General features: G+C 42.4%; 1 long non-coding RNA gene across 1 annotated transcript in view; it reads right to left on the minus strand.

Moving 5' to 3' along the window:
* Nucleotides 1–583: 583 nt before the first annotated feature.
* Nucleotides 584–27,396, minus strand: part of LOC137227025 (uncharacterized) — a 57,087-nt gene continuing 30,274 nt past the window's right edge. The window contains exons 2-3 of the long non-coding RNA XR_010944655.1: nt 3,223–3,284; nt 584–682 (exon numbers count right to left, since the gene is read on the minus strand). This is a non-coding gene — a long non-coding RNA (uncharacterized lncRNA). The remainder of the gene's footprint in view (nt 683–3,222; nt 3,285–27,396) is intronic.

Consider the following 27,396-nt stretch of genomic DNA (forward strand, 5'->3'; position numbering starts at 1 on the left):
CTGTGCGATTAGAATCTTATGATCACACGGATGCCGGAGTAATTCTCTACAACTATTTATTGAGATAAAGATTTATGAAAATAATCCATTAGCTTTGACCGGTTCCATTTTCTTTAAGGTTCTTTTGAAGACTGTCAGGAATATGAATGCCTGTTGTCACCACTTAATTCTATACTGTTTCTTTCTCTGCAGTATCCTTTTTGAAATTCACAGGGCAGTCCCTTCTTACCAAATTCGCCTAGAAGAATTGTGATTCTCAGGGCAACAGAGATGTTGTTTAATTAAATTTTCTTATCAACAAGGAGTTAACCCAAAACAAAGCAAACAAAATGGTGAAATGCCTCCTCTTCTTATTTGAAACAGTAATCCAGACAGTGATATTCCTGGCTGCCTCAGGAAAGCTTTTGTGCTTGACGCTAACAACAAAGGAGGAAAGGGTGGAAGGCTCAATGCCCAGATAAGCCAGCATTTAGCACTGCAGCCAAAAGGAATTACTCAACCACAGAAAAGAATACCCCATCAGAATAGTTCAAGCATTCAGGAGTTTATTTTTCTCATACAGCAAGAAGTCAGGAGGAAGGTCACGGCTGCTGTGGGTTCTGGGCCTAGGCCTTAAGAGATCTTGCAGCTTCTCTTTTGCCCCTTGGAAGCCAGCCATCACGTGAAGAAGTCCTGTCTCCTCCTGCAGGACAGGCCGCATGAAGAGAGAGTCCCGAGCATGAGAAACCATGTGGAGACAGAATCAGTATGGAGCAGACGGAAGGGCCCCAGCCAAGAGCCAGCAGCAAATCCCACACACGTGAGTAAGGCTTTCTTGGATCCTCGAGCCCAGCTGAGCTGCCCAGTTGACTCTATGCGAAGCAGAAGTGAGCCAGTCCCCACTGACCCCACCATAGTTCCTCACTCACAGAATCATAAGCAATAAAACGCTTATTGTCTTAGGCTATCCAAGTTTGGGGTGGTTCATTATGCAGTAATGGAAAACAGAAGCAGAAGGTTTGCGTAAGTTCTTAGAGTGATGCGTTTCCCCGGTAGATCTCAGTCTTTTATAGAACTCTAACTCTTTGCATCAGCAATGCCCATCTAGATTGTGTTTAGTGTGAGCAGATCCACCAGTCACTAGAAATCCAGTGTGCATATGTGTGTACATGTGTAGGTTTGCGCACGAGGCATACGTATGCTTTGAATTAAGATCAAGTACCTGTCGATCTAGCAGTGAAAGCCAACAGCAAGGAAAAAAATAATGATAAAGTCCATGTGTTTATTACACTTTTGTCTAACTTCCCAGTCTCAGGAACAAATGACTTATTTAAGGATTACAATCTTGTTTATATTAGTAGCAATACCTGGAATGTTTTTCTGAAACTTCTCTTCTGCAGGCTCCGCTCTGCATGAGGTAGGCACTCACTAAGTAACACTGATGTCGACGATTAGGCCTTCATACTTTACTTTCAAGCCACTAACTAATGTCTTTTCATTTTTTATCGGGTAGGGAAAAAAAAAGGGTACAAATGAACTTATTGTCAAAACAGAAGGAGAGTCACGGATGTAGAAAACAAACTTATGGTTACTAGCGGATAAAGGGAGGGGGGAGGGATAAATTGGGAGGCTGGGACTGACATACACACACTACTGTATATTAAATAGATAACAAATAAGAACCTGCTATACTGCGCAGGGAACTCTACTCAATACTCTGTAACGGCCTATACGGGAAAAGAATCCAAAAAATAAAGAGTGGATATATGTATATGTATAACTGATTCACTTTGCTGTACACCTGAAACTAACACAACATTGTAAATCAACTATACTTCAATAAAAATGAAAACAACAAAACAATCTTATCAGGTAGAAGGTAAAGATTTTATTATCCCCAGTTTGCACATAAAGCAAGAAAGATATTGGACACTGCAGAATGAATATAAGTATATTTAGCTACTTAGCAACAGGCCTTGCGAGAGTGAAGTTAGTCACAAACCTACATCACCCCCTTTGAGTGTGGTGCCCTTTCACACCACTGTTAGGAAATGGGGCACCTAAGTGTGCTGATGTATCTCATGGCCCTGTTTGTGTTCGCAGGAGAATCAAATCCTTCAAAGAACAACCTTCGTAAAGCAACATTATGATAAATATAAGCCTTTTACCTCAGTACGAAATACCTATAAAATAGTTATGACCTGCATCTAAACACTCAGCGTCCAACACAGTTTTAGTAGCAAACCAAATCAGCTCAGCCTTGCAAAAGCTTTCCAAAACTATTAGACCTGCCAAAATGCTGACCAGCCTTCTGTCAGCAAATTCTGATCTTACCTACTTATAGTCACCCAATTTTCTGCTCTTTCATTCTGTCCCACTACATCTCCACGCATCCATAAACTTCCAGAGAAAACTCTGACCCCCAAACAAATACAACTGTTAACACAGATTCCCAAAAAGGAAGGGGAGAGACAGACAGGATTAACTTTCCTTTTGGCCCACTGCCTGATTCTCATTAAGCCCACTGTGGTCACATGATACAGGCCACAGAATACATAAAAGTTCAGTTTTCATTTTACAACTATGGAGAAGAAACACAGCATTACATTTGTAACCCAGATGCAATTATGAAGATGACCGCTTAGATGTAAAACTGAAGCTCGGTTTTTCACAACTTTATTAGTCGTATGAAGAAAAATGATTAAGCCTGACTTCTATTAAGTTTGTTTTGATTTCTTTTAGGCCCTGGGAACGTGAACTAGTGTTTGTTTTCATGGCTGCCAACGTTTAAACGTTCCAAGCAATTTTGGATTCAACAACTGAACACATTAAACAGCTAATGTATAACACACACCATGTTCCCAGTCGAAAACCCACAGCAACTCCTGAAACATTTTAAGGCGTAGTTTTGTCATGAAACTATTGTAAATCTATGTTTGAAATCTTGTTTAAGTTTTGTTTAAACCTTTCTGCAGGAGGACGCCCTTTTAGAAAATGGTTTCTGGAAGTGTTTATATCAGAGGCACTTATTAAAGCCTGACCCATGGCCATTGCTAGGAATTTAGTACGGCAAACCACTTTATTTCAATTTTGGAGGCAGTATTCCTCCATGTACTAACCTAGGTGCTAAGTGGAAAATAAGTCCTCTGATTAAAGAGAATGGAAACAGGATGTGAATAGGAGAGATTCTCCAGTTTTCAATGGAATGACACTTTCCTCCTTCTCACCTACTCCCCACCTCACCTTCTCTTCCACGTCCTCCAGTCTCTGTCACGCAGGTCAGATAACAGTGCCCAGAACGGAAGCTGCTTGTGAGAAAAGATGGTCATAAGATTCATTCTTCACAAGAAAATGGCAGGATGCTGATAATTGCTGAAATTGGCCGAAGGATACATGGGGGCTGTGTTGTCTGAATTTCCTACTTTGAGATATTTTTGAAAAATTCTATCATAAAAAGTAAAAAATGTTTCCTCAGGCAAAAAGCTGTAAGCAAGGGTAATGCTATTGGTGATGATACCTGAATAACAGAATTAACTCTGTTTTCTACTTCCTACCTGATGAAACAGACAGTAATTCTGATGTACCTAAATCTGTACTGTCAAAAGCCACAGAAGATTTTAATGTCAAAATGACTTGAAGGCTATTTGGAGGATCATTTGACTCCAAAAGTCCGAGTTAAAACCATTTCGTGTAGGTGACAAGGAATGTTTGTATTTATTTGTTTGAAGATTATTACGTTTTTAGTTCGGGCAGTACCTAAAATGCTAACTTACAATGTGTTCCAGTTATCTATTGCTGCAAAACAGACTGCCCCCAGATTTCGTGACTTCAAACAACAACTATTTCATTTGTTGCTGAATCTGTAGATCAGGAACTTGCACAGCAAGAGTGTCTCAGCTTCAGGATATCTGGGGTCTTAGCTGGGGTGACATAAATGAGAATGTCTGAGAATGACTGAGAATGACTGAGAATGAGCTGGACGGTACAACTGCGGTTCTAGGTCTGGGGCCTCGCTTATTACTGTTGGTGGGGCTTCTCAGGGCTCCTCCCTGTGGCCTCGCCACATATCTAACTGGATAGATTCACCGCGTAGAGGTATGGGGGTGGCTGCATTTCTTACATGGCAGCAGGTTTCCATAAAGAAAAAGAGGAAAATGTCAGGCTTCATAAAGGCTAATAAGCCCAGAACTGGTATTATGTGATTTTTGCTGCATGATCAAAGGAATCAGAGGGATCAGCCCAGATTTAAGGAGATGGGCGTCCCTTGTTAATGGATGAATCAGCTCGCCCACATAGGGAGACAAGGGATTGCCGGCCGCCATCTTTAAAGACTATCACATATTGTACTTTAGCTGGCCTTGAAAGAGCTTTGTATTTGGCATCCATCTTAGATTTAGAATCTTGAGCCCATTGGAAAACACCATTATCTGGAGGCAACATATTCTTATTTTTAGAAGATACCTAAAAGCAGAAAAAAGTTTTGGGGTAATGAAACAGTAAACGACCTCAGACTATAAAATAATACCTTTTCTCATAAATTAAAGAAAAATTACTAGAGTAATAAAGGCACAGCGTTTAATTCATACTACAATGCGGATGTAGGCAAAAGTGTAATTTTATTATTCAGTCTCTAATCTGGCTTGTTCCCCAAATGCCTACCCACTGGTGAGCAGGGAAAAAATGTATTCAACATGCAGTCTGGCTTAAAGCAATGACCCGTGACCTGAACAATCCACTAGGCAATGTTCAGCCTCTTTCCATTCCTCTGTTTATCTTCCAAAGAGCATCTGAGTATATGGAGAGAGAGAGGGGGCCTCACGTGTTCCCCTGACGCTGAGGGAACAGAGTTCTTTGGGCTTGTGCTGGTCCTTGGCTATTTGCCTGCTGGAGGGATCGCTCTTCTCTTCCTGGTCATTTTGCCTCCTACCGGCCTCTGGTATTGTCTGTGGTCCATTCTTTTGCTGTGAGAAATGCTCTGGATGGAATTCCCCAGGCAGCTTGGCCTCGCCCTTACTCCTGCTGGTTGCAGACCCTGACTCTGCTGAGTCCTCCCTCTCTGGACCAGTCAACCCCACCCACCCCAGCTTCTCCTATGGGATCATCCATCCCTCCTTGCACAGCTGACCCTGTGGCAGTCCATGGCCTTGTAACGCAGCACCCGTTCTTCCTGAGAACTGAAGGCTGCCAGGAAAGTCTATCATTAGAGCCTCTCTGCCTAACTGCACAAAAAAAGAGTTACAGCAGGCCTGAGACAGCTACCCTAAAGGCCTGCTTGCAAGGGCTGGTGTCTGTGAACTTGGATTCAGGGAGAATTCCTACCATACTAACGAATAAAAATGAACCAGTGTCTCTAAACTCTTTGTGCAAATAACATGGTTTATGCTAACACCTGCTTTCCTTCCAGGAGTCTGGTATTTAGGTACGTGTGGGAGAAGGATGCCTTCATGACCAGTCCCCAAGAAAAACCTGGGGCACTTCTAAGTGTTCTGAGTCTCCAATGTGCTTCCTGGAAGACAACATTTTACAGAGCTGCTGGGGGAATCAAGCACATCCATGTGACCTACTGGGAAAGGACTCTTGGAAGCTTGCATCTGGTCTCCTCCAGACTTTGCCTTAGGTGCCTTTTCTCTTTATTGATATTGTCTTGTATTCTTTCACTGTAATAAATCACAACCAAGAGTATGACTATATGCTGAGTCCTCCTAGCAAATCATCAAAACTGGGGGTGGTCTTGGGGACCCCAGGCACATGCTCTGCCACCATGATTACTTTGATGTGGTGGCACACGCTTGAGTACACACACATAACCCCTCAGGCCAATAATATCAGATGAGTTTCTTTACTTTTCATGTGTTTGTAATTTTACTTCATAATTTTCATCTTTTGTTTTTCAATTTGGAAAAAGAGATAAATTCACCGAATAGGAAGCAAACCCACTGGCATATTTTCCTTTGTAAAGCAGTTTTAAATAAAATACTGGATTTAAAACATCACAAAAAGGGGATACTTAATGTTGTGCATGATTTAATAAAAATGTTTTACTTTACTGTCCCAAAGGTAAATTTTCTAGATGATGCTAGAAATAATAAGCAGGCTAAGTCATCAGTGTCACCTGGTCCAGGGAGTCTGAATGGTGTGGGTGGCATGAACACTAAGAAAAGGGCACAAAAGTAAACCAACTAACGACAAGCACATTCCCGTGATGGCTAGTGGCCACATCCCTGGGAGAGCACGTAGCCCTGTAGTAATCCCTTCTTTTTTTCCCCAGCTTTGTTGAGATATAATTGACATATAATATTGTGTAAGTTTAAGGTGTACAATGTGTTGATTTGATACACTTATATATTGTAAAATGATTACCACAATAGCATCAATTAACACCTGCATCACATCAAGTAATTACCATTTTGTGTGTGTGTGTGTGTGTGTGTGTGTGTGTGTGTGTGTGTGGTGAGAACATTTAAGATCTATTCTCTTGGCAATGTCATCCCTTCTTCTGACTCACTCTCTCCTTACCTGAATCCCCTCAGAAACAACTTTCTCCCCCACTTATTTACCAAAATAAATTAGGTAATAAACAGGACTCAGGCAAACAGACATTACTTGATTTTCTACTAGGATCACCCAACCCCGAATTTCACTAACATATGAGGTAAAAAAAAAAAAAAAAAAGCTGGGTAAGGGTCTTTCGGAGGAGGGTAGTTGTTCCCATGCAGCATTGTCTGATTTTATTATCAAACTGCTTTTGTCTGGAATGAAGAGGAATCCAAAAATAAATGAACTGGCTCGGAAACACTTGATGAAAATAACGTTGAAAGGCCCTATCGCTGGCCACTGTGCCAAGGAACTGAGCCCCAGCCTCCACCTCCCTCTGCCATGTCCCCTCCCACGTGAGAGCAGCTCACGTCTGCTGCTCGTGCCTGTTTAACATGGAATTCTTCAAGTACCACTGCAAAGCATCCAGCAAACACACCAACTCTAAACTTAGCCTTACATATGTAGCCAGAGACATGGATAAATATAGAGACCTAGAAATACATACAGAACTCCAGAAAAACGTGTTCTCAGCCAGAAACATATTGTGAATATGCAAATAACTCAGTGTCTGGTACCAAAGCTTTGCCCTTTAGCACTTGCCTAACTCCATCTTTCTCTCTTTTTCCCTCTCCACCATGCCCCGCTCCACCAGTATCTTCCCATCTGTTTATTTTTTCCAAACTTCCATTTAAAAAAATATGGTATCACCTCTTAAAAATAAGAAAAATATGGTGCCACAAATACCACTGCCAGGTGTAACATATGATGCTGCTTCTGGGAGTTGGGGAACAAAATGTAGAAAGGAGGCTGCATTCAAATTTTCTTAAAAAGGTTACCGGAAATGGATTTTATCCATTTTGTCTGAACTCTGTTCGTTCCTGGTTAGATTTCAGGCCTACTTTGTACTTCAAAGAAATTGTATAATCCAGGCCTTGTCATCAGCTTTCTTAATTTATTTCCCTGAGATGACAGGCCCGGCAGAGGCAGGCCTGCCTCTCACATGTCTGGATTACAGTGTAGCTATGGAAACAGGTGTTAAAGTGCCTTGAATGTCAAGTGACACTGGTACTTTGCACACTGCGTTCTATATGGACGGCATGTTATTTTACATGCTGACCAGCGCAACTGCATCCCTCTCCCCGATTTACAGAAGATCGTCATCAGAGAGGAGATTTGCCCATATGAACCCCGAGGTATTCTCTGGGAAGAGAACGAAGATGGCAAATTTGTTGTGTTCTCTAAAGCTCTGATTGAAGTTCTCTATTCTGCCAAAAAATTAAAATAAAATTAAATTAAATTGGATTAAATTAGATTACATTAAAATAAATAAAATAAAATAAGAGAGAGGGAGGGAAATCAGAACAAATTTCTTTTCTATGGGCTAATGATATTTCCTTCTCTTGTCTAAAAGGGAGAAAAATGAGAAGAATGTTATAAGAAAAGATCCTGCTCTAACTCATGCCCCCCTCCTCTGTAACTTTCATGAACATTTTTATTCCCAGCATTAAAGATCTAGTGAATTTCAGCATCATTATGTAGAAGTAGCTATTTTCAATAGCTTGCAAAACGCATTGCCCATCATTAATTTGACATGCTCAGCAAGAAAAAGGAGCAAAGGAATGGATGGTTCGGGAGTAGCCACCATGTGCTGGCCTAGCGATCAGACATGAGTTATTTTATTTCATTTCATTTTTACAAACAGCAGTGCAGGGGAGATATAACCCCTGTTGTATGGGAAGGGAAACTGAGACTCAGAGAGGTTAAGTAAAATGCTCAAGGCCTCAAGGTTATAAATGCAACAGCCAGAATTCAATCTGAGGTTTGTCTACAAAGCCCATGTTCTTCCCACTGAATCAACCTAGACAGCAAGTTTAGGGCATGTAAGGCCAAACTGGCATACCCTCTCCTTGGCATGTTTCCCCCTTCAGTTTAGCTGGTTTAAAAAGACAAGGCTTCATATCTCCGGTCAGGTCACAATAATTAGGTGTGGTCCCCTGACACTCAAATCATGTTGGCCTGGCTCCAGCTTCTATAGTAGCATTACTCAATTGAAATTTTATCCAAACCCTGGTGAGTTATTAAATCAAAGTCTCATTTAAATGGATGGTGAGAAACTCTACACTTTTTAAAAAACAGCGGTGTAAAATCTAATGGATCCTATTTGCTCCTTTTATAAATACTTACTGTGATTTCTGATGCATCACTGGCCTTACGGTAGGCAAAACAGGAATTAGAGAAGGGATATTCCTAAACTCACCTCTATGTAAAATAAGAAAAAAATATTTTTTTAAGTTTGTGCTTCTGAAAGGCCATGGTGAGATACGTTTGTATTTGACGTAATGTGATCATTTACATGTACAAATTGTCAAATACAGACAAAGCTAAATGACTACAGGTGTCTATCCTTGTGATCTCATGAGCAGATGAGAAAAGAACTTCAAAATAATGGAACCCAAAAGAATAGCAAGGATGTTGCAAATTGGCTCCTGAAACTAGCAGCAACTGGAGAAGTTACAGCACATTCTGTTAAACTACTGTCGCCGCATACTTAGAGGTTCTTTTTCAAATCTGTACTAATTCATAGGAAAGATGTAAAGCGATATTACTCTTAATGTATTTTGGCTGCAAGTTACAGTATTCAAAATCCAAAAATTTAAATCCTGAGGAATCGTCGCCACAATCCAGGCAATGTAAATCCAGTTCAAAGATGCAACTGTACCTCTCCAGAAGAGACACAGTTTGTCACATATGGACTTGGCGTAACGTGATTAGATCCCAAGTGAGCTCTTGGCTCATCTTACTTTTGTGCTAAAAAGAATGCAAAAAAGCTCTGGTCCTCTCTCCTAATTTCGTCTCTTTCCCCAAAGGTCTTGGTGACCACCAAATCTTCCCCCAGGAAGTACTGATTTCACACATTCCTTGGGCTACATTTCCCCTCCTTCCACGCAACAGAGACCCCACCCCATCAGTATAAGCCATTCAACATGTGTAGGTATCCACATATCAGGAAGTGATGAATACAGACTATATATATGCCTCTGTATAATACTAGATTATGACAAGTCTATTTACAATTATAATCTCCTTGCCATTTGGTATCTGAAATTCAGTTGGTATCTAGAATAAATTTTCATTCAATCCACTGATACATATAATTGGTATACGTGTCCCCAAAAAGCATCTCTTTCATATTTCTTATAAAAATAAATACCTTGTGATACTATGAATAACATTGAAATGTATCCCCCCGCTTTGTTATTCTTAAAGATCACATGCTCTAGAACAATTATACCTGACTAAGTATGTGAGTGCTGATGTAAAGATGACTTTAAACTCAGCCAGGACATAGAAGCATTAGGTTTCGTTCCCTGGACCCTTTTTTGTATTTTGAACTGACCACACTTGATTTACTAGCCTAACTTACGAAGTCTTTCCATTTATCCACTACCTTCCAGTCACCCTCAGGTGCTACTGTGCAAACCTTGTCCTTTAAACAGAAAAACACTTTGCTGTTCTGGTCAAATGGAGGCCTGCAGTGCATACTTCGGGTGGCTGAAGTTTCCTCTGAAATGAAATATAGGAGCCATAACTCAGTTTCTCTGGCAATGAACCACAGAAGCCATTTATCAGGATGTGGCAGACACTTATCTCCTCAAATACTCCAAGGCAGATGGAAATAGCATCTAGCCTCCTGTCAGAATGAATAACCCAAATATTGCCCCCCACCCATGAAAAGACCCAAACAGATCAGCGGCCATAGATCAGCTAGAGGCATACCAAACCAGTCAGCTGTAAACCTTCGCTCCCACTCCCTTCGCGGGTTCACAACGGGCCCACATTCTAGAACCCAAGCCTTCTGGCCTCTGGGCTTTTGTTCTGACCCTCTTAAGCTAACGTGTTATTTTCTACTATAAAGTTCCAATCTTGCCCTCTCCCGACTTTACCGGGAAAAGGATTTTTTCCATTTTCTAACCTAAATACAAACATTTAAAGAGTACCTCCTCCAAAGGACAGTTTGGGACAAGCTGTTTCCCTCATTTCAAGGCAAATCAGTCATGTACTGATTTTAAAAATGGTTAAAATAGTAAATTTTATGTTATGTGTATTTTACCACAATTTAAAATACATTTTTTAAATTAAAAAAAATCAGTCTTAAACTCTAGAATAGATCAAATTAATAAGAATGCCAGGTTTTTAAATGTTGGACTTTCTTGATTGTATCATGTTTATAACAGACCTAAGTCCTCTGGAAGATAGGCACAGTGGTTAAACTAGCTTCCCCCCCCCCCCCATAATGCTGGCCTTGTGTTAAAATTGTTTATTAAGTCTCTGAGGCACTCAAAGCTATCGATACATAGTGATAGTTTAATTTATGAAGTTTATAAGCATGGGTTATTCTAGACCTTGAAGAGGCTAACCTAAGCCTAAACAGATTAACCTAAGAATTCTACTCAGCCCTTCCTCACTCCATTCCTAAAGAGGCTTTTTGATCGATATTTTGCATTTGCAACTTTTAGCTGTTTTTTTGTTTTTGTTTTCTTAATGAGAAAATACTCATTAGACCTTTTGTGTCTGAGCTAAGAAAATCTCTGATTTTAAAACCGAAACGTCACAAATAACCAAGGCATTTCCTTTTATTTTATGTAAAAATCTGGCTTTTCCCCCCAAAAGTTCACCCTACTTTTTATAAAGTAGTCCCATCAATGATTCTGAGAGATTATTAACTTTTTAAGAAAAGAAGGTGATGATAGCCACTGTAATGCCACCTTCCAGAGCATGCTGCCATGTCCCTAGCAGGTGTTCATAAAGGCTTATTGGATCTATTTGCATTGGCAGGACAACTGGACACTTCTAAAAAGTAATTTGGGAAATGACAAAAGTAAAGGCATTCTCCTAGACGAATTGGTATCCATTTAGTAGTCAAACACTGTCCCAGAAAAGTGAAACATCCAGAAAGACGGCCAGAGGGTTTTGCCTGGTCAGATGCTTGAGCATCTCTTTGTAAAAGGAATAGACGGGTACAAAAAAAAAAAGAGCTTAAGCATTATCTTCTACAAGTGAACTGGAAGAGATCTGTAGGTGCCCAACTATTCAATGAAGGAACCCCAGATTATTCCCTTGGAGACTAGATCCTGGGATACTGACTAAATTATTTTCAGCAGTTTGGGGTTTTCACCCTAATATGCCTTTAAAAATCTAATATTGAGAAATGCACACACACAAATGTTCTGAGAAGAGCTTCTCTTCTTTTAATATGGAGTTTGGAAGCTAAAGAATCATTTGAAGCTGGATTTCTCCTGAAGAGCTAGGTAACTCCTGGATACAACATGAGTATTGAAAATCCTTCAGTGGTCCTCCAGAATCTGTAAGATCAAGTCCAAGCTTTAGGCTCTGATTCACGTCCACCTCTCTAGCTTCTTACCTACAGCTCCCTCAATCTGCATCTGTGTTTGTTACTTTCCAAGCAAGCCATATTCTCACACCCTTGTGTCTTTGCACGTGCTGCCCTTTTATATACAGTATTCTTTTCAACATTGCCACCTGGAACACACCTACACACAATTTAACACACACATAGTGGTCTGTGAGGCTTTCCCTGACTGCCTGGTGAGACTCAGGGGATCTCTTCTTTATTCTCCCCATGAGCTCTGAGTGTGTCATAGCCAGAGCACTTCTCATCGTGTGACAACTGTTTGTGCAAACGTTTGTGCCCCACTCCCTCTAGATTATGTAGTATCTACAAGGCCAAGAGTCTATTCCTCGCTTATCTTTATATACCCAGGAAGGAAGGGAGGAGGGAAGGAGGAAAAGACTCACATATACTAGTGCTAAACAAATGTAGACCATTCATTCATTCATTCACTCACTCTCCTATTCACCTGAGAGACTTCGGTCTAGGATGGAGCTCAGAGGACTTGAGAGAAAATGCAAGTTGGTGTCTTACAGCCAAAAGATAAGATAGAGTCAGTGAATCACTGCTGTCAAGGTCAAAATCAAGCTAAAGTCCAGAAACCCAGGAGGCAGTGGAGAGGCCTGAGTCAGGGCTGGATCATGAGTTTAAAGGTGAGACCATTCAGCCAAATAGCCCCTACTCACTTCAGATGGGACATGTGTGGTTTTCAGTTTTCTGCAGTTCCTACAACTCCTTAATAATTCATCTACCTAGATTCATTCAATTATACTTCCAATCTAGATTCTGTAGGTGTATGGGTTTTGGACCTATGACCTAAGGGAGCCATTTAACAAATGATATTTTTGGAACTCATCTGATCCACTGGCTTGGATGCCAAGAATTTAGACACTTCTAAAAGAAAAATTGCTTATTACTGACAATGTTTTTAAGCCACAAAGCCATAAAGCCTTTGGTAATATCTCTAGCTTCATTCATCAAACCAGGCATTCTAATAGTCGCTTGAGGGCAAGGAGCACTTGATGACAAATGACTGGCAAAACACGTAAACACACAGACATACGCATGGCCACCACCACCCTCACCACCACCACCATAAGAACAACAAGAACAAAATAAACAAGCCCTTTTCCCTCATGACACTGAGGTCCTTTATTCTACTCTCTCCAAAGAAGACTTCATAATTTTGTACACTTTACAGAGCTCCTGTACAATACGAGAAAGGGCCTTTTCTTAGTTCTAGCCTAAGAAGAATTATGATCCCGTAGTTCAACACCAAAATCAGCTGCTGTTGCAGGAGTGTTCATTTTCAAGCAGACCTGAAAAATGGTTGTGCTTAGTTTTTTTTGTTTTTTGATGGAGTGGTGTCTCTTTTGGCCTCCTTTAGAGGCAGGGCTAGAGGAGATGGCAAGAAGTCCTTGAAATCAATTAGCTCTATGAAAACGAAGGATCTAAGTCATCCTTCATTTGCTCTAACCATAATCCACTGGACTTGCATTTTGTGCTCTGTCTATCAAATCTAACCTTCCCCAAGGAAAACCTGATTCTTTTAGGCCCAGTCTGTGCTCTGAGAGCACAAGCCACATGGCCTACTTCAATAAGTCCCCATTACTGCCGACTGCACTGCTTTCGGAGCCAAATCCCATGGGCTCTCAAGATGGATCATTCAATCTTCTGAGTAATCAATCCCGAGAGCCTGCCGATCTGGCCCTGCTCGGCTGAGCTGGGGAGAGGCCTGCCTCGTGGCCTGGCGGACTTGGACCTAGGGAAGCAGCAGCAACATATAACCTCCAATTTCAAAAGCCTCTCCACAGATACTTGGAAAGGGCAGCAGGAAGGTGTGAAAAACAAAAGCAGGGCTGGGGGAGGAGGCTGGGAGATTTGATCCTAAACAGGTTTCGCTTAAAAAAAGAAAATGGTTATACGACTCTTTGCAAAACCCTCACACTCTGTGGTGCCCTTTGGGGAAACTTGAACCTCCCAACTATGTTGTCACACATGGAACCCACACCCAGAGTGTTAAGTATCATTGGCTCTCAGACAGAAAAATGTCATCATTCCCTCCTCCTGGCTGGTGTCTTTAAATAGCTCCTCTTATTTACGGGTGTACATAGTGTTAACGTCCTTCAGTTGCTCTATTTTCAAGGATGGAAAAGCAGTTGCTAAGCATTTCTAAATGATAGCCCTAGGGTTCATTAAAAATATGGCAAACATTTGCTAAGCTCATTAAGTGCAATTTTTGTGTGTGTGTGTATCAGATTCCTCCTCTGCATGTTCTGCGTGACCAAACATCTATTAACCCTAATCCCATTGATGAGTCTGATACATTCAAACCTGCAATTAGACAAAACAAAAGGGATATTTATGGAGAGACTCCTAAACGGGCTTTCATATGGGTCTAAGCTGTTTCAAAACGACAGTTTAATTCCCCTCTGTTAATCCCTTGCTTCCAGAGCACTCCCTTTGTTTGATTATAGGCTGTCAGATTCAGGGATTCTGACTGAATCAAAATTTGAGGCACACTAGAAACACATAATAATTACGCTATTTAAGCCCCGTTGCCTACTGTATAAGCAGACGAAGTGCTCTATGCATGAAGACTCCTTGGCACAAAAGGGTTCTAAAATGTGCTGCTTGTACAATTAGAAGCTATAGAATTTGAATTAGGTGGTTGTTTCCCCAGATCCTTTAGAAAATCCTCCAGTTGATGAATTTGGTGGTAAAATACCATGCATTCAATCCGTTGACTAGGCAAAAATATTTTAGGAAGGGCTTCCTCTGCTCTCCCTCCCTCCACCCGCTCACCTCCCTCCGCAACCGCAGCTGTGGACTTGTCTGACCCACAGTGGTTAATCTGAGCGCCGGCTCTCACTTGGCCGTTCCAGCTTTCCATTAACTCAGGGCCACGGTGGAGGTATTATTAGAGGCGGAAAGGATTCTGCATCACTTACATGGTGTAAAGCTGGACAAATAAACAGGTACTGACTATGGATGTCTCCCAAACGCACTGGGCCTCAGTTTTTGAATGTGCTCTTTCAAATGGCAAAATGACCCTTCTCTAGCTTGTAAAACCTCTCTTTGTTTTCCCTCAAAGAGAAGGAAACTCACCCAGAGGAGTGGACTTTTGACAGAGTTCCCCAGCAGTAACATCATTTTCAAGTGGCTCTTGACCAGCTGAGCTTTTTCAAAGTGTAACTTTTATAGCCACAAAGGATCATGTCTTATTTGGGTTCATTAAATTTCCTCCTACTTTGCAAAGGGCTGACCAAGCTCACAGCTGCCACGAGAGAGAAGCCAGCCCTTCATCATTCCTCAAGTCGATTCAGCACTGGTCAGGGCTCTATTTGAAAGCTCTACCCAGATTTAGACCTCATAATTTAGTCTCTGTTAGAAAAGAACAAACAAAAAAGAAGAATTCCCTTGTTCTGGTTAGAGATGGATCTCCTTCTGTTTCTGGCGAAAGTTCGAATGTTGCCAGTGTTAGCGTGGCAATGAGAATCCACGCTGACTTCTGGGAGCGTTGCGTGAGAGAGACCGTGGTGCCGGGGCTCACAGTGAGAAACTTCATCAAGCAGCAAAGAGAAAATGAACCTGAGTTTAACAAGAGTCAGACTGTGAACTCAGAAGCCTCCTCGCCTCCTCTTGCTCTCTCCCCTGGGAACTATAGTTCCCAGAATTCTCTACCACCAGGATTTGGGGTTAGACGTTTCCAAGGAAAGGTTCCCACTCGGGGTTTGGAAAGCAAAGAGGAGAAGCCTCCTCTCTCCAGCAGCAACTGAGGCCCCAGTGACTTGAGGTCTCAGTGTCCTATCAAAAATCACTTTGAGGCTGCCATAGCTCTCCTCTGCTTCCTACACGCTTAGATTTCCGGAGCACCAGCAGTTCCCTCCTAGCCCTGGCTCCCAGACCTTCTCATGGATGTGCAAGCCTCCAATTTCTGTGTTAAGGTATTTCCTGCTTCAAATAACTGGCTGGACCCTGATGGATACCGGTAATAGATGCCCGGAGCTAGGAAAGAGAGCTGAGCTGACTGAGGGCAGATCACTTTGAAGGATGGGACCTGAAGCTTAGTGTGGGGAGCAATTTCATTCATGTGTGCAAGCACCCTTTCAACAAATCCTCAACTGTGCACCTACAAAATCCTAAACCCTCTGGCAGAAAACAGTGATAAAGAGATATGCTCCCTAACATGTAGATCTTATAGCGTAATAATAAGGGGAAGGGGGCAGAGAGCTACAGCTGCCATTTACGGGGAGAAGCAAAGAATAATTGACAAGCAAAGAATAATAGGAATGTAATTTAGGGGAAAAAAAAGTTAGCTGGGAACCTAATAGACCCGAGGTACAATCTCAGCTCTATCATTTCCTAATCATGTGGCCTTGAGGCAACCAAATGAGTTTACTCTCTGAGTGTCTGCTTCTCGGTTCTCATTTTACAGGATTGTTATGCAATTAGAGACAATGCAGGTAAAGTACCCAGCATAGTAACTAAAATATAGTAGCCACTCATCAAAGGGTATTTAAACCTTTTTCTCCCCACTACGCGCTAAGCTTCCTAAAAGCAGCCGCCGTGTCTCACTATCGTGGTGGCCCGAGGATTTACCCAGCACAGTGCCTTAGGTTGAAAGGTGTTCAGTAGCTCATGAATGAATGATGGGGCAAGTGAATATACGAATAAACTGTGTGGCACATAATGCATGCTTAGTAACTGAGCTATCTGTATTATAATTAAATATAATTAATAGACTGTAGATACATACTAAGTTCAGTGGGGAAAAAAGAGAAGGAAGTCTTGGGGGAAGTAGAGAGGGAAGACAGCATTTGAGCTGAGACTTGACGAATGCAAAGGAACAGGTCCTACCATTTGGACATGATGATGACACCAATACAACCTGCTGAAAAGAGTGCCCCGGGCACTCCCTGCCCGGGCATCTTCCGGCCTCCCATTCTAGATGATGATGGAGTCTTCCTACCTAGGGCCAGGCTGAGCCTCCTGTGACTTTTAACTACTAGCCCTGTGGTTCTATGAGCTCTCAGATAGGAAAACCCACACATCACACAAGAATGCCCTGTGAGCGACGCAGGCTCTCATTTCTACTGAAGGAAATGAATTCAGAAAGAAAATGATAATCTACAGGGAGTAACACCCACACAGTTATCACTCAAGCGATCCCAAAAGGATCTGAACCTGATTGGAGCGGTGCTGCATAAACTTCCTTTCAAGGGGCTTCTTTGTCATCTCAGTAATTATGAAAGACTTTTATAGTCTGATTAAATATGTTATAATCCCTGTTCAATTTTATACTTATTTTAAAACTATACCTGTTGTTTCTCTTTTTCTAATTTTCTTTTTCTTTCTCTCTCTTTTATTTTTTTTTGGCCTATGCAGTTTTAATTCCATGGATTTTCCCCTTTTTTCTCTTTCCCACCTCCTCCTTCTCAAACACCCTCTCTAAATGTCAGTAAAATCCCAAGATCATTTCTAGGTGATATCTTCATTGGTGGCACATTTTTCCTGGTCTTCTTCTGGAGGAGTCTCAGATCAGTGCAATGGCTGCAGGCCTGGCTAATTTCCACACTCATTCAATCATTTCATCATTCATTCATACACTCCATAAGGAATGGAGCTCTAGGCACTGAGGATATAGCAGTGAACAGATCAAGAGATCAGGCAAGGTCCCTGCTTGTGGAACTTACCTTCTGATAGGAGCACACAGGTGCCCTCTGGATAGATAAAGTAAGTGAAGGGAGTAATTAAAGTTTGCCACTGGAACCTTCTCACTCCCCATTTCAACAACTCTTTGGTCCTGTGTTGCTTCCTCTACCCAGCTCACTGGCAAAACTTCTCTCTACCTGGATTCCCTGCCGGGTCCTCAGTGGAGGCTCACAGGCAAGCATGCCCACTCCATGTTGGACCTAATCCAAATCACTCAAATTAAGTCAATCTGTTCTGTATCCTAATGCTTCTCAAATTAGGATATGTGTACGGTATACCAGGAGACTGCAAAGCTACAGGAAAATTCTACTGCATTTTCCTGGAGCATAAAGTCCACCAGATGATAAATAGGATATAGCAGAGGGTAGAACATAAAATTTTAGATATAACAAGGGAAAAGAGACATCATGTGCTTGGTGCTTTGAACTACGTACCAGAGTCCTCAAGAGCAGTAAGAAAGAGACAAATGGGAACAGAAGAGAAATCAAGACAGAGATGGAGGTGAGCCGGGGAGCAGGGAGGTGCACATTCACTCTCTAGATACCATCAGGAAACCTTTGAGAGCCATGCTGGACGCCACTTCCACAGGGCCTGGGTCTCCAGCCTTACAAAGGAGCTGCTCTCCTGCTGAAAGCCCTCCAAAGGCTTCCTGTGGTGACAAGAAAACAGCCTCTGCCTGCTCTGCACCATCTGTGCTTGCCCACCTCTCAAAGCTCGTATACTGGGCTTCCCTGGTGGTGCAGTGGTTGAAAGTCCGCCTGCCGATGCAGGGGACGCGGGTTCGTGCCCCGGTCCAGGAGGATCCCACATGCCGCGGAGCAGCTGGGCCCGGGAGCCATGGCCGCTGAGCCTGCGCGTCCGCAGCCTGTGCTCCGCAACGGGACAGGCCACAGCAGTGAGAGGCCCGCGTACCGCAAAAAAAAAAAAAAAAAAAGCTCATATACTACCTTTTCCCCCTACATGTCTTTCTTCCGCCACCGGGGCCTTCTTCTCTTCCTAAACGTATCCATCTTGCTCTCTCTCTCTCGGGGTTTCTGCACGAGCTGCAGCTGTCTTTGCCCTCGATGCTTCCCACCTCACCTGTCCTCACCCACATGTCTTCACAGGGTTACAATCTTCTTCCCTTCTTGTCATTCACTTTTTGCTTAATGACAGCTTCTCTGAGACATGTGATAACACCGATCCAAAGGAGCCTTTCAGCAAATTGCTCCGATGTCGCCCTGTTTTAATTCTCTATATAGCACTTATCCCTATCTGAAATGATCTTATTCTCATATTTGTGAATTTAATGTCTATCTTGCCCAACCTAGATTACAAGTCCCATGAAAGCAGAGACCTGGCCCATCTTATTTCCTGACACATGCATCCCCCAAAGTGTCTGTGATAAAGCAGGTACTCCATTAATGTTTGTTTTGTCATTAAAGATGGAGGCAACAGACTGCATAAGCCTTTCCTAAGAGAAAATGAGGGGAATGGTATTTAAAAAAAAAAAAAAGGAGAAAAAGTTGTACAAATGAAGATTCTTTTCCCTTGCTTTTTAGTTTGTCATAGAACTTCACCAACATAGCTCTTTACATGGGCAACTGATCATATGTACAAATTCCCAAGAACAGCCCATTTACTGTAGTGAACTTTTTAATTTAGATTTCTTGTTCTAGACACTGTCAGGCACTGAAGACCTAGAGATGAATGCTACATTATTCATATCTTTGAGAAAGTAGGGAGAAAGTTACTAACAGTATGGAAAGTGCTTTGGTGAAGTTACGTACAAATTATTTTGAGCAGAAAGGGTACCAGCTAAGTCTGGTCTAGAAGAGTTGCAGAAATAGCACTAACATACGTTCTGGGTTTGAAAAGATAAGACGATGAAGGGAAAGTTCATTCTAGGTAGAGGGGCAAGAACACATACGATAAAGTAAAGTTTTAAAAGATGCTGCTTTTATAATCAGGTAAAAGCTGAGTGTTTCCCACATGGTGGGAATCCAGGGAGCAGAGAAAGGTGGTGGGAAGGGTCCAGTGAAGGGTCTTTGCTGTCAAGATACACGCTTGGACAATCCTGTGATCACTGAAGAGTTGTGGAATGGTTTTAAGGGGGATGGTGACAAGATGAGAGCCTTATTTTAGAAAGGCAAGTGGAGGTGGTGTGAAGAAGGCTCGTCCAGTGGCCCTGGCAAAAGACCCAAGCCCACTGCACTGATACAAGCAAGAGATGATCAGGGCAGCACACTGGATGCAGAGACATCAACCCAGAGCTAGGAGTGACAAGACTCCCTTCCTAATTAGATGTGTGTGGTGAGGCGATGAGAGACATCATGGATGGTGGTCATGGCAGGAACAGACAAGGAACATGGGAGAGAGACAAGTTTGAAGGGAATTCTCTCAGGTGCTAATACAGTTGAATGTGTGATGCATTCCAGCAGCCTTGGCATTTTATTGGTTGTTACAGTCCTCTAAGCCTTGGCCAGCAGGTATTTAAAGGCTGAGATAAAAGCATCATGACAGGCCAGCAGGGTAGGTATTTTTAAGACAGGGTCAGAATCCCCAGAATCCCCGTCAGTCACCCACAGAGACCGCTGCCTTCATTAACTGCACGTGGGTCAAGCCTGCTGCCAGCCACCACTAACACCCCCTCCCCAACATCCCCATTGTCATACATTATAGGTCGTTTCGATGCATCTAACATAATGAGACCACTTTGCAATTCCATTATGATTCACTCTCAAGTTGAAAAGCTACAGTCAAAGCTCCACGAAGGAACAGCGTTAAGGAAGTGCGGTGACATCCTTTGGGTCCCACATGCCTCTCTGGCCAATCTTCTGAGCATACCTCTTAAAGGATATTTGCCAAACTCTCTCTCCAAGAGTAGTAGTAAAAAATCTATAGCTCTCGGCTGGATACCAAATGCAGCGGCCACATTCCATGCTGGTACCAGCAAAGTACTTCACACAGGCAGACAGCTTTCTGAGGCTGCTTTATTTCTGGTCAGGCTTTCAAACCTCACTCCAACAGAAATCTTTTGTATTTAAGCTAGTGGCCACGAAACCAGAATGTGTCTTCTGGTCAAATGTGCCTTTTACGTGTCATACCATGTTGCTTCTCCTCCCTGATTTTTTTTTTTTTTTAGGATGGAAAAACTGCAGTTGGCTTTTCCTGATGCCACGTTCCCTACAGTCACAAACATCCTAACAGAAGCATATCTGTTCACATGGAGCCTTCCTGTGCCCAGAGAAATGCCGTTCACAATTCAATAACTGTATCTGCCTTATCGCCTTTGAATACAGGCTTCCTTAGTTTAAATTTTCTGTGAAGCCACTAACACATTGTCAGAGTCCGATTAGTAAAATGAACCAATAAATCTCTTCTTTTTTCAACAACACTTTGTGTAGTCCCATTCTCAACCTGTCTGGGGTAATGTTTGTACAGTTTTGAAAGAAGAGCCACGCGCATTCTTCTTCAGCCCAGCACCTTCTTCTACCACCATATTGAAACTGAAGGTTATGGGTTTCCAGATCAAAGCTCAGAACTGGCAGGAAGCCTAGCTAATTACTCTGCTGGCACTGAGCCCCTTGGGAGATCAGATGGGCCTTCCTCACCTTCAATACAGCTCAGAAACGGGGAGTTAAATACTGGATAAGGAACTGAGAGGGGTCATTCACTGCAGACAGAGTTGAACAGAAGTGTCTGTTGGAGAACAGGACCCCTTGGCACCATATCTGAGGCCCACAAATGACAAAGCAGATGTGAAACTCTCCTGGGGGGGAAAGGATTGGGAAAGACCTGAGGGACCTTTCGGAGAATGCTAAACCTCCCTGAGAGGGTACGGTTCAGAAAACGGAGAAAATTTCCTCCAGCCAGCAAACTGAGCACATCAAACGTGCAAAACTTTTGTATCTGAATCACAATATTCCTCTAAAAATGATTTTTAAGGGCATTGCTGTAACTCCTTTGGCTATCCCTTAAAGAAAACTCTCCAACATTTCATAAAACAGATTATCTGTTCCTTTTTTCCAATGAACACTTTGTGTTGTGCTATGAGGTCTCAAAAAATCACCAAGTCACAGTGCCTGCCCTTGACAGCCTCACAGTCTGGGGAGACAGACAGCCATATCATTATAATAATGTATACAGAGGTCTTTGGAAGGAAAAGAGGTGGTAAAAAGGATCTAGAGGTGGTGAAAGGATCTAGGTGTCAGAGAAGAGGGGATATTTGATTTGAGTCCTGACTGACTGATTGATTATTTGAGCTTTAGCTGACAAGGTAGGGAAATGGAAGAAAATTGAACCTGGAAGGAACAGTAAAAGCAGAAGGAAATACTTGAGGAAGTTCAGGACATGCTGAAAGAATAGTGAGTAGAACTGGTATATGGAATGCGTGCTTGAACTGTGTGAGGAGTAGAAAGTGGGAAATACAAAAGGTAAGGCCGCCTTCAACATCTAAGAATTGGGGGATTTCTTCTGTATACAGTGAGGAGCCATCGAGTAGCTCTGAGAAAGAGAAAGGTGTGGCCAGATGCCAGCTATAGGACGACAGTGGGAAACAGTGGGTATACTGGATTGGAGGGGTGAAGTTCTACAGTTAGAGGTAGCATTATAATAATCCAGGCATGAGGTAAGGCAAATCTGATGGTAACAAGATAGAGGGAAATGGTCAAGGATATGTGTGGTAGGCTAAATAATGGCCTTCCAGAGATGTCTATGCCCTAAATCCCCAGAACCTATGTATGTGTTACCTTATATGGCAAAGGGGACTCTGCAGATGTGATTACAGATCTTGAGATGGGTAGATTACTCTGAATTATCAGGGTGGGCCCAATCTAAACACAAGATTCCTTATATGAGGGAGCCAGGAGGATCAGAGTCGGAGAGAAAATGCAAGGATGGAAGCAGAGATCAGAGAGAAGATGCTGCCCTGCTGTCTTTGAACATGGGGTAAGAGGCCATAAGCCAAACACTCGTGCAGCCTCCAGAAGCTAGAAAGGCAAAGAAGCAGACGCTTCTCTAGAGCCTCCAGAAGGAATGCAATCTTGCTGACACATTGACTTAGCCCAGTGAGACCCATTTTGGACTTTTCACCTCCAGAACTGTAAGATAATAAATTTGTGTTTTAAGCCACAAAGTTTGTAGTGATTTGTTAGTACAGCTACAGGAAACTAATATGAAGTCAGACACATTTCCCAGGTAATATTAATAGTATTTATCAACTGACTGGATATGAAGAATAAGAAGAATGAAAAATTGAAAATGGCTTAGCAAAATCATCGATAAAATTAATTAACCATTAAGAGAAAGGAAAATTGGGCAGAGGAGAGTATGGTGAGAGAGAATGAAATTCAGAGGGAAAGAGAGTTTAGAATAGAACCTTGAAGAACAGTATATCAGTCCTTTAGAATGAGGTTGACAGATGCCTCCAAGGAGGGGAGAAAAGGGAACTAACCTCCTGGGTCCTACACTATGCCTAAGACTAAGCTAGGCGACTCACATTACTCATCTTCTTAAAGGACTTATAATTAATCACTTGGGGATCTTATAAAACTTATGCCAGGACTATTCCCAGCTTAATTTTCGCTAGATTCCTCAGCATTCTGTGTCCCTTTTCGGGAATGTTTCTTCTGATTTATTACCCCTGTTATGTGAGTAACTTAGATTTCCAATTCCCTTTGTCCTTCTTTTCATGCTCACCACAAACCACTTGGCAGTTCTATTTAAACCCATCTGCTCTCTAAACTCTCCACCATGTTAAGTCACCCTTACCAGATCCAGCTCTCTTGGAACCTGTTCCCTCCTACCTGGATGTTCCTATAGGAATCTCCTATTTCTCACCCTTCTGTTAGGTAAAGGAGCGCACAATCACCCCACCCCCCGCCATTTCGGAGACCTGGGCGTCAGTCGACATTCAGGCCCCGGAATCCCCACTTCATTCCCAGGTGGCTTTTCAAAGAACTTTCCGAACAAAGACCTGCCCTACCTCTAAGGAGGTATAAAAGAATAACACTTCCCTCAGAGCATCACAGGTATATTTGTGGCACACAACCTCCTTTGTGGAACAAGGCTGAGTGCAAATAAATAAGCACCTTTCTTGCCTTGACAAGTAAGTGCCCAGAATTTCCAAGTGCTTCTTAGGGTAGAAATCTGTCTGTCCGGTAATCAGAAGACATTCAACTCCTTCCTTTTCCTTCTGTTGGGAATACAATTAAGTAAATTATAGAATCAACGTATCATTGTAAAACTGAAGACAAGATCACTTGTTCACATCTTTCAAAAACTTTCCTTCCAAATTGCACCCAACTGTCTAAATAAACTGGTTTAGCAACTATCTTCCTTGTGATGGGCTCAGCTGGAAACAGCTGCCTTATCCAACTGGCACTATAGACACAGTGACAAGAGCCTGTGAGCTATTCAAGGACCCATGAAAATGCTGGAGACCTAATAAAGGGTTATTGTCTCTAAAATACAAAAAGAAGATGGAAATTCAAAATTAATAAATGTTTAACCAAATGCCTATAGAAATCTTATACTCCTATTCACCAATCATTACATTTAATATTTGCACAATTTCACTCCAACTTGAAAACAATCAGTAGCTTGTATTTTCTCACTTAGTGAGAATTTTGAATGCACAATGATTTCCAAAAAATCACAGTCGGTCGTAAAGTAAATGAGTTATCTGATATGAAATAATTTTCAATTATAAAAATCTTGTCTATAATAAAATTTGTATTTCACTTCGGATGTTGAGATATATTAATGTTGGATGCTGTGTGGTATGGAAAACCCCAAAATAAGATTCTTTACGGTTTATGAAGACTGAATTATATTAAAACTTTCTAGTGGCTAAGAGCACGCAGGCTAGTGGGATGTATGGTGTGTAACTGGACCCACTATCATTCCGAGTTTCAAACTTACTTGGACTTTTACGCCATGGAAATGTACAATCCAGACTTTTGAACAGAGCCTTACATACCCCAAGGCCTCCATAACTAGAGCGCGAAGTATATTGCTTGCTCCTCCTCAGGGCACCCCAGCTCCCAGAAATGCATTTTCTCTGGGGTTCACTGGTATGACTTGCAGCCTTCCAGAACCAGCCTTCGTTTTTGTTCCTGCTTTAATTTTGCTGGCCTGCCTTTCTCAAGCACTTGGCAGAGGGAATGTTATAATCCCAGTGGCCTGGGAACCTCCATCTGGATGTTTAGCTTTCTAGTCGCTCTCCTGCACTGGCTGCTGTTAAGTGGCTGGCAAGTCTTCTTATAACCCTTTCTCCTGTCTCTCCCCTTCCAGATATCTATTTTTCAGCGTCAAAAACAGCAGAACCTTTTCCCTTCCAAATCCATCTTCATTTTCATAACCGACTCGACGTTCCTGAGGTGGTCAGAAAATGCCTGTTTTTATCAGAAGTTTAGTATTCCAGTCAAATTCTTGCCAGGCTCTTAAGATGTGGATTGTTTGTTCACTAATTCAGTGGTGGGGCACATTCCATCTGGGCTGAAGAGAGAGTTGCCTTTGGATTTTCTCCTGGATTCTTAGTGCTTAAAGGGATTTGAGTTAGCTGACTACCTGTATCATCATTCCTATGCAGAATTTCTAGACTAGAGATATTAAGCTGACTGTGTCCTGGGAGGAAGACTTGCTCTCCCACTCCCCTCCCCCACTTCGGTCTCCACTTCAACTACTGGAAGAAAACAATAAGAGAAAGGAAACAGCGCTATGAGTCTTCTAGGCCAACCAATTGCAAAAGTAGGGAAATAACAAAAGCTGTTACATTCGACTCACTCACTGAGGAGCAGACAATCATAAATCAGGCAAAAATACATGCATGAAGCAAGGGAGTGATATACTATGGAACATGTTATTGTAAATGAGGCAATTACCAGCAGCTCCAGAAACGGCCTGCAGTGTGCTCCTCTTACGTGGCCAGGACGTGGCCACCGGATGGCATAATTTTGGTGAACTACAGGAGGTGGTAATTACTTAGGGGTCTTATTCTTCCAATGCTGTTGATACGGAAGCTTGTCTAGAGCTTGAGTAATGTTTTCTTGAGAATTCTATATCCTCTATCTTCCATGCCTTTACAGTCTCATCTTTTCTTTAAATATTTGAAAGCTTATGAACCTACTTCCTACAGGCAATCTATTCATCCCTATAGGGCTTTTCAGAAGTGAGATCAGTATAAGTGAATGGATAATATAAAATATACCACAAATCTTAGGCAGTGTTATATTTAGAAATATAGGTGGACTCTCCAAGTTATACTAATTTGCATTAAAATGTGAAATGGGCCTTCGTCTAAAGAGCTTCTATGCTCTTTCCACAGAAAATCTTTGGCACTTATTGAAATAGTTAAATTAGAAAAAACTTTAGAGACTCCTCCTAATATTGCCAAAAGATTTTAACATCTTATGTAACAGCATCTTAAAACCGTTCCCAAACCCTCAGTACAGTTCCCAAAGCCTAACCCAAAATTATGCTCTTTCACTCATTTTGTAAATCCCAAATTTTGAGGCTAACAAGAAAAGAAGATGCGTTTAGGAAGTGAATTACACAATGAAACAATCAATGTTTTTAAGTTCTGAATTCCATGATAAAGAAACTCTTCCTTTATGAGGAAATAAAAACACATCGTGGCAGGTGCCATGAAAGAAATTTTCACTTTATACCCAAAGCTTGGAAACAACATCTTTCTAAAATCATAAGTTCGGAAATAACATGTTAGAAAGGAAGGGAACAAATAATAGGATTTATTGGCAACGTTTTACTGCCAGTGGTGGAGCAGAAACAACGTATCTGCATTAAAAGCGCACTGTTTTTAGGCAGCCAAGCTGCCAGCCCCTAAGGCCTTCAGGCTCAGTGATTCCAGAAGACTTGGGAGATTTTCCCACTGGCTTGCTAAATCTGATGCTAGCAGGAGTATCCTTCAACTTGCGTAGCTCTCATTGAAATGCATATCCTATTACAATGGAACAGCAAGTTTCTAGATCTTGACCAGGCTGGCATTTTGCTCCTAAGAAAAACAGAACAAAATGGTCCACAAAGGGGCCATTGATGTTCAACTGGGTCTAGCTAAAATTACAAACGGCCTGTTAGGAGCAGATGATCAGCCTTGGTTTCCTGAGCTTGCGTGAGCACCAATCTGTAAAGGACATGGGGCCAAAGAAAGAAGGGGATGAATGCCAGCCCCTCATCATGATCCTTCTACAAAAGAGGGGCCCTGTGTCAATCCTTGCTCTTACCTTGAGAAAAATTAAACTACCCTGGGGAGTTTAAAAAAAAAAAAGTCTTCGACAACTAGGGCGCCTGCTGGCCACTGGTGGGGGACTCTGATGCCCAAGGAGACGGGAGGAACCCCAAAGTGAACTGGTAGGACGTAGGGGGAATGAGGGGGGCAGAGAAGAAGTGGAGACCAGACAGGATCGGTGCCCCTGAGGCCAGGGAGATCAGGAGAGGCAGGCGGGAGGGGCCCTCCCAGACCAGAGGAGCGAGAGAGGAGAGGAAGGCATTTGCCCTGCCTACTTGAGCCCAGGAAGCCTGCTGGGCTCCCAGGTGAGGTCGCCTGCCCTCTGAGACCAGGGGTGGGGGGCACACCTCGGCCCCTTCTGTTCCTTGAGCCTAAGTCCCACCCCCCACAGCCTCCAGGGCCTTTTCCAGCCCTGTGGGCCCTGAGCATTGGCCTCACCCACCGCCCAAACCTTGCCCTTGCTTAGGCCCCGCCCTCCACAGCCAAGGCCTCCCCCCACTTTTTATTTTTTTTCCTTTTCCCTCCT

Source organism: Pseudorca crassidens, chromosome 7 (assembly GCF_039906515.1).
Source record: "Pseudorca crassidens isolate mPseCra1 chromosome 7, mPseCra1.hap1, whole genome shotgun sequence".
Lineage (NCBI taxonomy): Eukaryota > Metazoa > Chordata > Mammalia > Artiodactyla > Delphinidae > Pseudorca > Pseudorca crassidens.